Genomic DNA, 15581 nt, shown 5'->3' on the forward strand with positions numbered 1-15581 from the left:
CTCCTCCTCCTCCTCTTCTTCATTTGGATTTTGGGTTTCATCGTCATCTTCTTCTTCATTTGGATTTTGGGATTCACGATAATGTTGCTCGAATACTTGAAATTCTTGAAAAGCCACTTCGGATAGCGGAATTTGAGCTTGATAGGCTTGCTCGGGATCCATTTGAGGGTAGTATGGCACTTGGGTGTTTGGAATTTCGGTGAATTCTGAATGGTTGAAAGTAGGAGCAACGTAATTTGGATCGAAAGAGTATTGGGTGTTTGGGTCGGGGGCGTTTTGAGATAAGTGCAACCAATTTTCTTCAAAACGGTGCATTTGTTGACCTCGGGAAGCTCTTCCCCTTCGACCTCCTTGGTTGCGGGATGATGAGGCCATGAAAAAATGAAAGCGTTAGAGAGAATTTGAGATTAAAATCGAGGGAGTGTGAGAGAATTTGAGATTGAGATTGAGATTGAGAGAGTTTGAGAGAGTTTGAAGGAAAGGTGTGAAGAAAATGAATGAAATGGGGGGGTATTTATAGATTTTAGAAATAAGTGGGTAAAAATAAAAAATAAAAAATTCGGCCGAAAGTCTTTAAACGGCTCTATTTTAAACGGTAAAAAAAAACGGCTCTTTTTTTTGGGCCGTTGGATCAAAGATCCAACGGCCGAGATTAAAAAAAAAATAATAATAGCGGGACTAACGGGATCACCGGATCCCGTTAGCCAAAGTAACGGGACGGGAGTCCCGATATTCACCAGCGTCTAATCGCTGTCAGCAGTCAATGTACAAGGGACAAAAATGTAAATGTTAGTAATAAACTAGGGCCCAGAAATAATGTGTGTGTTGGTTGGTAAATGGTTACGAAAATCAATGATCTCTCACATTGATGTTTGTGTGCCAAAAAACAAAAATCACGTTTATGTTGTTAACCTCGTTGAATCTTCAGACTTCCTCAAATTATTGTAGAAAGCAATCATGTACTGACAGATACACGATAATATTTTTTAGACCCTCGCAAACAAACCAATGAAACACAATCACATCGCATACCAAACACCGCAGCCATGTACCGCGTGGCACTGAATCACAACTCAAACCTCGATCGCCATGACCTAATTCCTGTCTCCGATTTCACCCTGTGGATTCGATTGGAAGAAAAAAATATGTGGTGAAGTGGAATATCGAGATATTATGTATTTAGTGTTTCAGCAGTTGGTTGAGTGAGCTTGCGTGTTGTGCAAGTCACTACCTTGGTTGATGTCGTTTTGTTTCTTGGTCCGTCGTTTAGTCGTTTAGTCTCTTATCAGCGTGTGTTGCAGACTGTACAGAGTCGTGCCTTGCTGGCATGACTATATATCTTGTACCTTGTTTTCTTTTCTGAATAATCAGTCAATCAAATCATTCTTTTCAGAGAATATTCCTTCATTATCTCGTTTGTTCCTTTCTCCACAATTCGCCCCAATTCCTAGGTCAGTGGAACTCGATATGGTATCAGAGCGCTGACTTTGCGCACCTCTTGTGAAATCAGCTGATCGTTTTTCCTTCGCATCACCATGGATCCTAAGATAGAAGAATCGAAGCAACTTGCAGAATCCGAATCCAACGCCGAAGGAATCATCGCAGAAAGAACTCAGATGGAAGATCCGATCGAGAATCCGTACTATCTTCACCACAGCGACAACCCTGGGGCAATCCTCGTCTCACAGCTGCTCACCGGCGATAACTATGCATCGTGGAGTAGATCGATGCTCATCGCGCTGTCCGTGAAGAACAAGCTCGCCTTCATCGACGGAACCATCAAGAAACCCAAACCTGATAATCCAAGGTTGAATGCGTGGAAAAAAAGCAACAACATTGTTGTTTCATGGATCCTCAATGCCGTCTCAAAAGAAATAGCCTCCGATATTCAGTTTGGTGACTCTGCAGAGGCGGTGTGGAAGGATCTTCAAGAAAGCTTCCAGCAAAGTAATGGTCCGCGTATCTTTCAAGTTCTAAAAGAGTTGGTGAATCTGACTCAAGATTCAAGGTCCATAGCCTCTCACTTCACCAGGATCAAGTCTCTATGGGAAGACTTCCAGAACTTCAAGCCTAGCTGCTCGTGTGGAGGATGCAAATGTGGAGCCGCTAAAGATCTTGCTGCGTTTAACGACAACATATATGTGATGATCTTTCTTATGGGGCTGAATGACTCTTATGCCAGTTCTAGAGGCCAAATTCTTCTCATGGATCCGATTCCCCCAATCAACAAAGTGTTTTCTCTCATCACTCAAGAAGAGAAGCACATAGCAGTGGGATTAGGGTCAGCAGCGCAAGATCAATCAAACACTATGGCGATGACGGTGAAAGAGGAGTCCAACTACAAGAAAACCTCCAATAAAGATCGTCCATACTGCACTCACTGTAAGATCTTGGGCCACACAATGGAAAAATGCTTCAAAATCCATGGGTACCCCCTGGATATGTGCCAAAATCCAAGAATCCCAGCAATGAGCAAGAAGGGAAACAAGAAAATGCCTACAGTGCATCAATCAATGCTCTGACCAATGAGCAATGCCATCAGCTCATAGAGATGCTGTCCACGAAGCTCACCACCTCCACATCCAGTTCTGCCAAACCAAACACGGATGTCAATCAGGCATCTCATCACATAGGTTTTTGTTGTTTAGTTAAGGATTTGCATTCATCTAGTAGTTTCAAGAGTTGTTTCACATGGATTCTTGATTCTGGTGCCTCAAAACACATCTGCAATAAAAAAATCCATGTTCCATTCTCTGACTCCTACATATAGATCCACTGTGACTTTACCAAACAACAGCACTATCCCTGTTCATTTCTTTGGAGACATTAAAGTAAACTCTTACCTTACTCTTTGTGATGTCCTATATGTCCCCTCTTTCAAGTATAACCTGTTGTCTGTTAGTGCTTTAACTAAAGGCAACAAAATTGGAATAGGCTTCACTGACAAAGGCTTTGTTATCCAGGATTTGCAGAGCAAGAGGATGATTGGGAAGGGTGAACAAGTCAATGACCTATATGTGCTGACTGAGGGCACAAACGAAGCTGTCAACTCAGTATCAGCCACAGTTTGGCACAGTAGGCTTGGACATCCCTCTAACAAGAAGATCTTATCTCTAAAAGAAGTCCTGAATCTCCCATCTTCTAGTTACCCTTCTCAACCCTGTAATGTGTGCCCTCTGGAAAAACAACACAGGTTACCTTTTCCTATATCTACAACTACTAGTAAGACTTGTTTAGACCTCATACATGCAGATATATGGGGTCCTTTTCATACTACTTCTTACAATGGTTACAGATTTTTCTTGACTTTGGTGGATGACTTTAGTAGATTCACTTGGGTATATCTCTTAAGAAATAAATCTGATGTTCTTGATATTGTGCCCAAATTCATTACTTTTATTGAAAATCAGCTTGATAAATCTGTTAAGTGTTTCAGATCTGACAACGCAAAGGAACTTATGTTCACTAACTTCTTTGCAAGTAAAGGTATTATGCACCAATACTCGTGTGTTGAGACCCCACAACAGAACTCTGTTGTGGAGAGAAAACACCAGCACCTCTTAAATGTGGGATGTGCTATTCTCTTTCAGTCTCATTTGCCCATTACATACTGGTCTGAAAGTATACTAACTTATGCTTACTTAATCAATCGTACTCCCTGCATGTGCTTCACAACAAACCACCATATTCAGTTTTGTTTGACAGAGATGTTGATTACTCCAATCTAAGAGTGTTTGGTTGTCTTGCCTTTGCATCTACTCTTCACAACAGGAGAACCAAATTTGAGCCTCGAGCACGAAAGTGTGCTTTCATTGGCTATCCCTATGGTGTAAAAGGGTATAAACTCCTAGACTTAACCACTCAGGAAGTGGTTATCTCAAGGAATGTTGTCTTTCATGAAATGGTTTTTCCTTTCATTCACACTAACTCTAATTCTCAGTCTCAGCTCAATGACCCCTTCAGCGAGGTTATCCCATCTAGTACTACTGACATGGTCAATATACCTGTTAGTATGTCATCTAGTATTCATCATGATAATGCAGCTAATGATCATCAAGAGCAATCACACCAAGGAGATGATGAAGATACCATGAAGGCTATTGTTATTGTTGAACCAGAATGCAGTCCCAACTCACAGGAAGGTGAAGAAGAGCCTGCCAGAGATCAAGACACTATTCATCTCAGAAAGTCTTCAAGGGCTACCAAACCTCCAACATACCTTCAAGATTACCATTGTGATCTTGTTCAAGCTAACAAATTACCAACTTCTCCACATCATCTCAATCTTGTGCTATCTTATGAGAGATTATCTCCATCTTTTAGAGCCTTCACCTTAACTGTTGCATCTACCTTTGAACCAGAATACTATCACCAAGCAGTGAAATACAAAGAGTGGAGGTCAGCCATGGAAGAAGAATTGAATGCCATGCTTGCCAACAAGACATGGTCCATTGTACCATTACCAAAAGGAAAGAAGGTAGTTGGATGCAGATGGCTATACAAGAACAAATTACATGCCGATGGGACCCTAGCTCGAAGGAAAGCTCGATTGGTGGCAAAGGGGTACACTCAGCAAGAAGGACTTGAGTATACTGAGACTTTTTCACCAGTGGCCAAATTAGTCACAGTGAAAATGCTCTTGGACTGGAGTCTTGCTCAGATGGACGTGGACAACGCTTTCCTCAATGGAGAGCTCGATGAAGAAGTCTACATGACCCTGCCCCCAGGCCTTCATACTCAGGGGGAGCCACATCAACAAAACCTGGTCCGTCGGCTCCATAAGTCCATCTATGGCCTCAAGCAGGCTTCTCGTCAGTGGAACCTGAAGTTCACTGCAGTTCTCCTCGATTTTGGCTTCACTCAGTCAAAGGCAGATTACTCTCTATTCACCAGGGGCATGGATAAACAATTTGTTGCGATTGTTCTATACGTCGACGACATTGTCATAGCTAGTCCAACCCCGCAGGTCGTTGATGAAGTCAAGTGTTATTTGAAGACCAAGTTCAAAGTCAAAGACCTTGGTTGTCTCAAATATTTCCTTGGACTGGAAATAGCAAGATCAAAATCAGGCATGTTAGTCACACAGCGACAATATGCCCTTAACATCCTCAGTGATGCAGGATTTTTGGAGTCCAAACCTGCTAAGACACCTATGGATCCCAAACTGGTTCTTACTGCCACAGATGGAGAGCTACTCAAAGATGCCACTCCATACAGGAGACTAGTTGGGAGACTCCTTTATCTCACCATCACACGTCCTGACATCATGTATGCTGTTCATCAGCTCAGTTAGTTTGTCTCAGCACCGCGTCTCCCTCACCAGCAAGCAGCTCATCACTTGTTGCGATACTTGAAAAGTCAACCTGCCCTAGGACTGTTTTACTCTGCAGCTTCATCGATACAACTGCGAGCCTTCTCTGATGCGGACTGGGGTACGTGTGGTGACACTCGAAGGTCCATAACTGGATATTGTGTTTTCTTGGGTGATTCTCTAGTTGCTTGGAAATCCAAGAAACAAGTCACAGTTTCTCGCTCCTCTGCTGAATCTGAGTATAGAGCGATAGGGTCAGCTACAAGTGAACTGTTGTGGCTACAACAAATTTTGCGTGACTTGGGGTTCAAGCAACGAGTTCCCACCGTGCTGTACTGTGATAATCAAGCAGCAATGCACATTGCCTCAAATCCCACGTTTCATGAGAGAACTAAACATTTGGAAATAGATTGTCACTTCATTCGAGATCATCTCAAGAGAGGAGACTTGAAGTTGCTACAGGTTCGCTCTGCTCTGCAATTAGCTGAAATTTTTACAAAACCCTTATCTTCTCCTATTCTGCATGGTTTGCTGAGCAAGATGGCTCTTAAGAATGTTTATTTGCCATCTTGAGGGGGAGTATCAAGATATTATGTATTTAGTGTTTCAGCAGTTGGTTGAGTGAGCTTGCGTGTTGTGCAAGTCACTACCTTGATTGATGTCGTTTTGTTTCTTGGTCCGTCGTTTAGTCGTTTAGTCGCTTATCAGCGTGTGTTGCTGACTGTACAGAGTCGTGCCTTGCTGGCATGACTATATATCGTGTACCTTGTTTTCTTTTCTGAATAATCAGTCAATCAAATCATTCTTTTCAAAGAATATTCCTTCATTCTCTCGTTTGTTCCTTTCTCCACAATTCGCCCTAATTCCTAGGTCAGTGGAACTCGATATGGAATGATATTATTTGATCTTGTTTGGTTACAAATGGAATAAAATTAAAATATAGTTATAAAAAAAGTGGAATAAAAGTGGTGATTTGCAACGCAATTTGGAACATATTATGTTATGGATAATGTGCAATCCTTGTTTCTTATTTTGAAGATTAAAGCAGCTGCTTGTTAAAACGGGGTGATAGAGGATTTCTTTATTAAATAACTACTACAAATGTTGGATTGTACAACCCATTTTCTACAACGCTTAAAATAAGTGTTGTAGAAACTAGGGATTCTACAACGCTTAACATAAGTGTTGTAGAAAGTTGGTGTTTCTACAACGCTTATGGCTAAGCGTTGTAGAAACTGGGTGTTTCTACAACGCTTACGACTAAGCGTTGTAGAAATTTGGTGTTTCTACAACGTTTATTGCAAGAGTTGTAAAATTTCACCATGTTTTAGATCTCCCACAACGCTTAGCCGATCCGTTGTAGAATCTTCGCTGCAGCGACGTGTTTTTTTCGCCGCGGCGAGATCTTTCTACAACGGATCAGCTAAACGTTGTAAAAGTATTGACATTTTGTGAACCTCGCCGCGGCAAGAATCCTTCTTTGCCGCGGCGAGAATGTCCTACAACGGATAGGATATCCGTTGTAGGAGTATTGACATTTGGTGAACCTCGCCGCGGCAAGAATCCTTCTTTGCCGCGGCGAGAATGTCCTACAACGGATATGATATCCGTTGTAGGAGTATTGACATTTGGTGAACCTCGCCGCGGCAAGAATCCTTCTTCGCCGCGGTGAGAATGTCCTACAACGGATAGGATATCCGTTGTAGGAGTTTATGAAATCGTGGTTATTAATATTAGTTTTTCCTGAAGCAATTACGCGAATTCGGCCGAGAGAGAAAGAGAGATAATGAGGACAACGCTGGGGTTCGTCTCCATCTCGCGAGGTTCCGAGGTGAGTCCTTGGGGAAGACACGGGATTTGCTTCTCTTCAAGGTTTCAGCGTGTGTTTGTGGGAAAGAACGAGCTGAGCGTCACAGGAGTTTCGTTCGTCAACAAGGTATGAGACTCGACCTGTTCTTCCTCTTCCAGATTTTTGAATTTAGGGCTTGCTGATTTGTGATTTTTGTTTTGTTGACAGTTTCCGTGGTTTGTGGTCAGTTTGTGCTCGTTTTGGGTTGGAATTGTACGCTAGGGTTTGAATTTCTGATGTTTCTTAACTTTGGCTGAAAATATGAGATATAATTTGGGGGTTTTCAATTGATATCTGGGTCTTGGATTTTCAGTGTTACATTGATGAATGGGTTTTCAATTGATATCTGTGTCGAATTCTCTTCGCCGCGAGAACGACGCTCTCCGATCGAATATCTGGCCCTAATCCAGTCCATTCTCCACCAGAAACGCCTCGATTCTTGAGAATCCGAGTGATTCGTGTTTCCAAAGAGCATCTCCTTCAAGACTGACGAGTACGTGAAGACTGAGAATGGTCATCGGACTCGCACGAAGAGCAATTCCCGAACCGATAACGCATATCACATTATCAAAGTAATTTCAAGCTCGTCATTCATATTTTTTCAAATCTTAAATTCAGTGAATCCACAGCTCACAAAGCCAATTAATCCTTCTTTCTTCTATCAGCGCAATAATTTATAGATTGATTTGTTGATTTATCCATCAAACTCTTATTTATTTATCTTGTTCAGAAAAAAAAAATTCAATCCATAGCTGTAGAAACTTACGACAAAAGGTTTGATAATTTCGAGCTCTTACAAATAGTATATTTTTTTTCGTTTAAAAAAAAGAGGTCAGATCTCAGTGGTCGCTCTTTGGGTCTCCCGCTGTCACTAAGCATCCAGGTTGTTCCCGAGAAAAGGTAAATCCTTCTAATTCGTTGACATTTTAGAGCTTGAGTTGCTTTTTCTGTTGTTTCTCTTAGCTTAGCTCCAAGTTTCTCTCAAACAACTAGGTGTTATGTGTCCTCTGATATTCCATTCTGTTATTGGTGTCTCATTCTGAACTTACTCTGATGTTTATTGTTGGATTTCAATACGTTGATTTTTATTATCTGAGTGTGAGGTATTCTGGTATTGATTTGCATAATGTTCAAAGTCTGATGTCATTTTCACAGGCTCAATGAAATAGATAGTACATTCCCTAGCTTCGGTTTCAGACCCAATTGTTCCGGTTATAGGCTAGAAAAATTGGAAAACCGAACTGATAAAGTTTCAACCCTAAAAAATAACATATGAATCAAACATTGGTCATCTTCAACCCTAAACACTTAATCTAATTTCTCAATTTTTAATGTTGCCGACCAAGTGTTTGATGAATTAACGGAGTGAGATTGACAGTAAAAAGTGTACGTGAAGCGAAGGAAGAGCGAGGAGAGATCGACGGTGGAGAGGCAGGGCTCGACCTAGACGGAGCTTTGCGAGAAGTGGCAGCAGAGCGGCGAGTGTCCGTACGGAATGCGTTGCCGGTGTGAAACTCCGAAGTCTAGACATTACGGAATGATAAATTTTATGATGTGAGTTTTAAGACGAAATTCTTTGTTATGTGCTAGGAAGGGTTTATTCTTTCTTTCGGTGATTTGTGTTGTCGCTGTTTTTCGGACAACTATTTAGGAGCCAAAGACGGTTAGACCCAAGGCCGGACCAAGTGGTCTCGTCTTGACTCGAGCGTGTCGGACCCGGTATCCCGAGTCGTCCCTTAGCTGTGGATGTCCCTTGAGTTCGTCGGAGTACCTGAAAAGAAGTAGAGAACACGTGAACTACAAAGGGGAAACAGGGGGGGTGCCCCTGTTTACCTCTCCGACGCTCAACATTAGTGGGATTGAGGTGGAGTATAGAGGTTTTAGGGGTGGTGAGAGGCCAAAGATGAGCGAAACGAGCGAAGTACGAGTTCGGCAGCGTTTCGGGACTCAAAAATGGATTACCTGGGTCAAGGGACCCTTGTATTTATAGGCAGCCAAGGGGTGGTTGGGAGCCCCCTTGGCCGAGTGAACTTGCTTGGTTCGGCCATTGAGTGGCTGGGTCGGCCAATGGCCGAGTGAACATGGTGGTGAGGTTCACTCGGCCATTGGCCGAGTGAAAAGCTTGGGCCGGCTGAGGTTCACTCGGCCATTGGCCGAGTGAACTGCTGGAAGGTTCACTCGGCCAATGGCCGAGTGAACTGCAGGGGCGGCTGGAAGGTTCACTCGGCCATTGGCCGAGTGAACTGCTGGAAGGTTCACTCGGCCAATGGCCGAGTGAATTGCAGGGGCAGCTGGATGGTTCACTCGGCCATTGGCCGAGTGAACTGCTGGAAGGTTCACTCGGCCAATGGCCGAGTGAACTGCCTTGGCGGCTGGAGGGTTCACTCGGCCATTGGCCGAGTGAACTGCTGGAAGGTTCACTCGGCCAATGGCCGAGTGAACTGCAGGGGCAGCTGGATGGTTCACTCGGCCATTGGCCGAGTGAACTGCTGGAAGGTTCACTCGGCCAATGGCCGAGTGAACTGCCTTGGCGGCTGGAGGGTTCACTCGGCCATTGGCCGAGTGAACTGCTGGAAGGTTCACTCGGCCAATGGCCGAGTGAACTGCCTTGGTGGCTGAAGGGTTCACTCGGCCATTGGCCGAGTGAACTGTCCAATGGCCGGGTGAGCCATTTGACCCAGCCAATGGCCGAGTGAGCCATTGACTCGGCCCATGGCTGGGCTTTGACTTGGCCATTGGTTTGGGCCGGCTCCTGGTTGAGTCGGGGTTTCGCCGCCCAAGACCTCGTACTAGCCATGTGGGTCGAATAGATGCCCTTGTTCCCGTTGGCCCTAGACGGGCCAACAACATTAGCCCCCCGAGTTTCCGGTCGAGCGTAGGTCGAGTGGAAACTCAAAATCTACACTTTTATGCGGACGCGGGATGAATGCTCTCGGGTTTGCATCATGAGGAATGGCCTTCGCGCGTCGCGAGGGACGACTTTTTGTTTCGGGTTGATCGTGCGTGGCTCATTTTCTCGATCTACCAATGAGGGCGTGATCGATTAGCACGGCTTTATTGTGTTGTGCGCGTCTTATTTTCTCGACTTGCCAACGAAGGCATAACCGATTTGCACGTCTTTGTTATCTTGTGCGCGTCTTGTTTTCTCGATTTGCCCACGAAGGCATAATCGATTTGCGCGTCTTTGTTGTTTTGTGCGCGTCTTGTTTTCTCGATTTGCCACCGAAGGCATAATCGATTTGCACGTCTTTGTTGTATTGTGTGCGTCTTGTTTTCTCGACTTGCCACCGAAGGCATAATCGATTTGCACGTCTTTTTTGTATTGTGCGCGTCTTATTTTCTCGATTTGCCAACGAAGGCATAATCGATTTGCACGTCTTTTTTTTTCTTGGACGCAAACCTTGAACCCATTTGTAACTCGTTGCCTGTCGGCCGACGAGCTGGGCGGCGAGCGCGATGCCACATTTGTGTGGCGAGGTTTCCCGTGGACGCTGGCTAGACCAGATACGCCCTGCGGACGCAGACCTTAAACCCATTTGTAACTCGTTGCCTATCGGCCGACGAGCTGGGCGGCGAGCGCGATGCCACATTTGTGTGGCGAATTTTCCCGTGGACGCTGGCTAGATCAGATACGCCCTGCGGACGCAGACCTTGAACCCATTTGCAACTCGTTGCCTTTCGGCCGACGAGCTGGGCGGCGAGCGCGATGCCACATTTGTGTGGCGAGGTTTCCCGTGGACGCTGGCTAGACCAGATACGCCCTGCGGACGCAGACCTTGAACCCATTTGTAACTCGTTGCCTGTCGGCCGACGAGGTGGGCGGCGAGCGCGATTCCACATTTGTGTGGCGAGGTTTCCCGTGGACGCTGGCTAGACCAGATACGCCCTGCGGACGCAGACCTTGAACCCATTTGTAACTCGTTGCCTTTCGGCCGACGAGCAGGGCGGCGAGCGCGATGCCACATTTGTGTGGCGAGGTTTCCCGTGGGCGCTGGCTAGACCAGATACGCCCTGCGGACGCAGACCTTGAACCCATTTGTAACTCGTTGCCTATCGGCCGACGAGCTGGGCGGCGAGCGCGATGCCACATTTGTGTGGCGAGGTTTCCCGTGGGCGCTGGCTAGACCAGATACGCCCTGCGGACGCAGACCTTGAACCCATTTGTAACTCGTTGCCTATCGGCTGACGAGCTGGGCGGCGAGCGCGGACTCAAGACTCAACTCGAGGGCTCATGTAGAGCCTGCACGAGGAATAGTTAGTTGACTTGTGGACTTGGGACTCAACTCGAGAACTCACGTAAAGCCTGCAAGAGGAGTGGTTAGTTGGCTTGTGGACTTGGGACTCAACTCGAGGGCTCTTGTAGAGCCTGCACGAGGAGTTTCGTGAAGAGTCGTCGCGAGGAGTATCGGTCGACTCGCGGACTCGGAGCTCGACTTGAGGAATGAATTCATCTCGAGGAGACATGCGAAGAGTCGGCACGAGGAGTATTGGTCGACTCGTGGACTCGAACTCGACTCGAGGACTCACGTAGAGCTTGCACGAGGAGTTTTGTGAAGAGTCGGCGCGAGGAGTATCGGTCGACGCGCGGACTCGTAGTTCGACTCGAGGAATGAATTCATCTCGAGGAGACATGTGAAGAGTTAGCACGAGGAGTTTCAGTCGACTCGTGGACTCGAACTCGACTCGAGGACTCACGTGGAGCTTGCACGAGGAGTCTTGTGAAGAGTCGGCGCGAGGAGCATCGGTCGACTCGCGGACTCGTAGCTCGACTCGAGGAATGAATTCATCTCGAGGAGACATGTGAAGAGTTGGCACGAGGAGTATCAGTCGACTCGTGGATTCGAACTCGACTCGAGGACTCACGTAGAGCCTGCATGAGGAGTCTTGTGAAGAGTCGGCGCGAGGAGCATCGGTCGACTCGCGGACTCGTAGCTCGACTCGAGGAATGAATTCATCTCGAGGAGACATGTGAAGAGTTGGCACGAGGAGTATCAGTCGACTCGTGGATTCGAACTCGACTCGAGGACTCACGTAGAGCCTGCACGAGGAGTTTCGTGAAGAGTCGGCGCGAGGAGTATCGGTCGACTCGCGGACTCGTAGCTCGGCTCGAGGAACGAATTCATCTCGAGGAGACATGTGAAGAGTCTCTCTTATTTTTATTTTTTGAGTTGTTGTTGAATTGTTTTTTGATTGAGCGTTGGTCCCTGTTAGCCCCCCGAGTTTCTTGCGTTTGTGAGACAAAGGTTGAGAAACTCTCGTGTTAGAGGTATACAATAGTATGCGTTACATTTTTTCATTTGTGAAATAACTCTTTATTGCAATAAGGGGGTCATTACAGTTTGTCATGGCACTTGGCCTTCTTTGAAAAAAGGAAATTACATTTTTGAAATGAAAGTGACCACGAAGCCGATCGAGTTCGGGCGTGAATGTCGAAGTCGCGACCATCATGGCTTGCTAGTAGACGCGACGAATTCCCTGAGATTCCCAACTCGAATTAGGGAATCAATTCGCTTCTTAAGCTGCTTGCATTCGATCGTCACGTGCCCGTGATCTTTGTGGTATTCGCAGAATCTGCTTCGATCTCGCTTTGCGGGGTCCTTTGTGAGTGGAGCGGGGCTTCCCAGCTTATCGCGGCGTAAGCTCAGGATCCGGTCGGGCGTTGTGTTGAGCGGGACGAAGGATCGCTTCGGAGCTGGAGAAGGGTGGTCGTTAGGGACTTGACCCTTCCGGCGCCTTTTCCTTCGTGACTCGGGACCACCGGCCGGCATCACAAGCGTGGCTGCGCGCTCTTGGTCGAGTGCTCGATCAGTGTTGGGTGGTTGCTGCCCCAAGATGATCGCGGTCTCGCGTCGGGCGTTGAGCTTTTCTCTCAAGTCGAACTCGGGATCCTCTCTTTGAGAGTTGAGGCGGTCTCTCAAGTCTCCGGAGGCCGTCCCTATCACCCTTGTTAAGGGCGCATCATTCAGGCGACGCCTTTGGCGGAGGCCGAGACCATCGACGTTGTCACCTTCACAAGGGTTTTGGACGCGGATGGTGAGCTTGGAGCGTCCCTTTCGGGACCTCGAGGCCGAGCGTCCTCGGGCATTGTGCGAGCTTTGATGCCTTGACGTGGTCGCCCGAGGGTGTCCCCTCGAGGGCGCGTGTGCGTGCTCACCAGAAAGTTGACGTTTTGACGCGGCCGCCCGAGGGTGTCCCCTTGGAGGCGTGCGCGCGTGTCCACTTTCGTGAATAGCGTGGTCGAGGTTGGTCTCGTGGTTGATGTCATCGACATTGTTGGAGTCGAGGAGGTCGGCGACGAGCGCGCCGGTGACGCCGGGGCGGTCTAGGAGCTCGGCGAGCCTTCGAGCCGTGTCCTCTCGGACTGCGGCCTCGGGGTCATTCGCCGGGTCTCGGGGCTGGCTCTCGTTATCACGAGGTTGCCCTTCAAGACGGTGCGCAGAGCCTTGGAGGTCGCGCCTCGAGCTAGTCGCTCGGGCACCCATGGAGGTGGCGGGGCTACGACTCATCTCTCGAGAGTCGTAGAAGTGAGAAGAAGACTGGTAGAGGGGATGTGTTGCCAAGGTCGAGAGATCCCCTCCTTCTAGCGCCAAAATGTTGTCGCTGTTTTTCGGACAACTATTTAGGAGCCAAAGACGGTTAGACCCAAGGCCGAACCAAGTGGTCTCGTCTTGACTCGAGCGAGTCGGACCCGGTATCCCGAGTCGTCCCTTAGCTGTGGATGTCCCTTGAGTTCGTCGGAGTACCTGAAAAGGAGTAGAGAACACGTGAACTACAAAGGGGAAACAGGGGGGGTGCCCCTGTTTACCTCTCCGACGCTCAACATTAGTGGGATTGAGGTGGAGTATAGAGGTTTTAGGGGTGGTGAGAGGCCAAAGATGAGCGAAACGAGCGAAGTACGAGTTCGGCAGCGTTTCGGGACTCAAAAATGGATTACCTGAGTCAAGGGAAGGACCCTTGTATTTATAGGCAGCCAAGGGGTGGTTGGGAGCCCCCTTGGCCGAGTGAACTTGCTTGGTTCGGCCATTGAGTGGCTGGGTCGGCCAATGGCCGAGTGAACATGGTGGTGAGGTTCACTCGGCCATTGGCCGAGTGAAAAGCTTGGGCCGGCTGAGGTTCACTCGGCCATTGGCCGAGTGAACTGCTGGAAGGTTCACTCGGCCAATGGCCGAGTGAACTGCAGGGGCGGCTGGAAGGTTCACTCGGCCATTGGCCGAGCGAACTGCTGGAAGGTTCACTCGGCCAATGGCCGAGTGAACTGCAGGGGCGGCTGGAAGGTTCACTCGGCCAATGGCCGAGTGAACTGCAGGGGCAGCTGGATGGTTCACTCGGCCATTGGCCGAGTGAACTGCTGGAAGGTTCACTCGGCCAATGGCCGAGTGAACTGCCTTGGCGGCTGGAGGGTTCACTCGGCCATTGGCCGAGTGAACTGCTGGAAGGTTCACTCGGCCAATGGCCGAGTGAACTGCAGGGGCAGCTGGATGGTTCACTCGGCCATTGGCCGAGTGAACTGCTGGAAGGTTCACTCGGCCAATGGCCGAGTGAACTGCCTTGGCGGCTGGAGGGTTCACTCGGCCATTGGCCGAGTGAACTGCTGGAAGGTTCACTCGGCCAATGGCCGAGTGAACTGCCTTGGTGGCTGAAGGGTTCACTCGGCCATTGGCCGAGTGAACTGTCCAATGGCCGAGTGAGCCATTTGACCCAGCCAATGGCCGAGTGAGCCATTGACTCGGCCCATGGCTGGGCTTTGACTTGGCCATTGGTTTGGGCCGGCTCCTGGTTGAGTCGGGGTTTCGCCGCCCAAGACCTCGTACTAGCCATGTGGGTCGAATAGATGCCCTTGTTCCCGTTGGTCCTAGACGGGCCAACAACAATTTGAATAGATTCTTTTTAATTATTTTTTTCAAGGCAAAGTTGTGAGAATTATCACCCAATATATTACAAAAAAAAAAAAAATCTTAATATAGATTTATATCATATGAATATTATTAAGATGGTTTATGGTGTAGCATATAAATACCAGGGATACCAGGGATACGTTTAATATCTTAATATAGATTTATATCATATGAACTTTTAACTTAATACCAGGGATACGTTTAATAGCTTAGGAAAAATATATATATATATATATATATATATATATATATATATATATATATATATATATATATATATATCAATCAGAGATTGACATTGGCGTCAAAAAGTTAATAATTCATCAAGTCCTATATATTGTTTAAAGCATAACTTTTTAAGCTACCAAAATAGGCAATAAATTTTTATATATTATGTAGTTCTTTAAGGGAAAACAAATCTTCCTGATTCTTTTGGTGACTAAAATATTTTGATAAGATAAAAGTTGACGTTTGGTTTTAATCCCTTTACATTTATAGCACGGTAATATTTTTTTTTATTAAGGAA

General features: G+C 47.0%; 1 long non-coding RNA gene across 1 annotated transcript; it reads left to right on the plus strand.

The window, feature by feature from the left end:
• Positions 1 to 6874: 6874 nt before the first annotated feature.
• Positions 6875 to 8662, plus strand: LOC149398171 (uncharacterized). Its single transcript, XR_016296996.1, has 3 exons — positions 6875 to 7247; positions 7474 to 7732; positions 7990 to 8662. It is a non-coding gene; the product is annotated as an uncharacterized LOC149398171 (long non-coding RNA).
• Positions 8663 to 15581: the final 6919 nt, after the last annotated feature.

The sequence above is a fragment of the Urtica dioica genome, chromosome 5 (assembly GCF_054948205.1).
Source record: "Urtica dioica subsp. dioica isolate 48M chromosome 5, U.dioica_male_clone48M_v1_H2, whole genome shotgun sequence".
Taxonomy (NCBI): domain Eukaryota; kingdom Viridiplantae; phylum Streptophyta; class Magnoliopsida; order Rosales; family Urticaceae; genus Urtica; species Urtica dioica.